The sequence below is a fragment of the Aplysia californica genome, unplaced genomic scaffold, assembly GCF_000002075.1.
Source record: "Aplysia californica isolate F4 #8 unplaced genomic scaffold, AplCal3.0 scaffold00010, whole genome shotgun sequence".
Classification (NCBI taxonomy): domain Eukaryota; kingdom Metazoa; phylum Mollusca; class Gastropoda; order Aplysiida; family Aplysiidae; genus Aplysia; species Aplysia californica.
The window spans coordinates 836,432-838,304 of record NW_004797280.1 but is presented as its reverse complement, the minus strand read 5'-3'; positions in this window follow the sequence as shown (position 1 = coordinate 838,304).

Sequence of the window (1,873 nt, the reverse complement as noted above, 5' to 3'; positions counted from 1 at the left end):
TGTATGTATGTATGTATGTATGTATGTATGTATGTATGTATGTATGTATGTATGTGTGTGTGTGTGTGTGTGTGTGTTTGTATGTGTGCGCGCGCGCATGCGTGCACGCACACGTGCGTGCACGCCCTTATAATAAGTTATAACATAAGTAATATAGAAGGGAGATACACGACATAGGCTACTGCGATGAGGAGACAGGGTGACGTATGATCTAGACGAATCTTGGGTTAAGGGTGGTGCCATCAAAACATACATGGACTGAAAATAATCGTTCACGTGACTATTGTGAGTTCCAACGTAAACGAATGTATGAACACCGTTTTAAGGACTGTTCATAATATCATTATCATCATTGCACGCCAGTTTTTAAACCACCCGTTTAAAAGTGGCGATGGTGATGGATAATGGAGAGAACTTGGTACCGTATGACCAGCAACAACATGTGTCACGGCGCGGTGGAATCAGGCGCTCGTCAATTTTTGGGCATGTGAACTTATTGTATAATTTTAAAGCTTTTCTCATTTATCTATGTTTCGATAAAAAAAATACCAATCCATTTGAATTAAAAGTTGAGATGTGAGCGATTGAAGAAGGGAGCGCTTGCCAGGTGTTAGAGGTAAATTAACCAAAGTCTGGTGACTTCCAAAGTTCTTGGAAACTACACATTTTCATTTTTGCATTTTAAAATTTTTTTTGGGGGGTGCCTTTGACCAATCTTTTTCAGCAAACTCACACGTGGTCGTAAAAGGTGCTGAGCGAGGAAAAGAAAGGTCGAATAAAATAACCCAGCGAGCAGAAAAATGCCGGTTTCTTTGATTTCATTATTTTGACGAACTCTTGATTTCACCATGAGGCATCACATTATATTATTATAAATTTATCAGCTTCTTGATTACACTCTATCTAGATCTAGTTGATCTCTTCATCTTATCGCACACAGTGAGAGTATTGACTTCGGACGTAGTCCCCTGCGCACGTTAGGAAAATTCCCACTCGTTGAACGGCTGCGAGTATGCAAATGAGGTAATTTCCCTCAATCGTCTCTCTAGACCATCAAGTGACGTCATACATTGCAGCAGTGTGACGAGAGGCAACTTTCCTTGTGTGCGCAGGGACTCAGAGGCAAGACATGTCATTAATTTTGTAATGTTTACGTCATGAACTGTACTGAACTGTCCCCGTCGTTTTATGTAAGAAAAATTCTGAAATTATGCAAACTAAGCCCAAAAATGTGAAATTATGCGATTCTGTTAATTTTAACAAAGAATGATAAAGAAAAGTAATCAGAAATTATGCCCAAAAAAAGATCAAATTTTGCTAAATTATGCGGGGTGCATAAAACAGCGGGGACAGACTGAACTGAAATAATGTACGGGATTTTTCGCTCCCACAGACAGAAGTCATTTAGCAGGCGGGCTTCCGACCCTGCCCGTCAGGATCAACCCGGACTTAGAATGATCTTATGTACATGTTCTAGGCAGAAAGACTGAGATACTCGATAATACGAGTAATTTTTCCCCCACTCGGGAATCGAACTGGAGTCTCCTGCATGCGACAGAGAAGCGCTTAACCGCTGCACCACAGACGCTGGTTCCATAGCCTATTCGCAATTATACATACATAATATAAAATGTGAGTTCTTTGACCTTTCCAAGTCACAAAATACCTCAATTCACGTCGGAAAATTTTTCAAAGTTCTATTAAATCAAATACACCGGATGAAAACTAATAGAGTGCAGTCTTGAATTTATTTTTCTTTCTTTTTTATTTTTAAAACCCTATTTATTTTCTTAACATTTGGTGTTGCCTTTGATCTGTTGAAATAGGAAGTTGCGTGGCAGGGGTGGTTATAGGGGTTGTCCGAGGAGGGGGG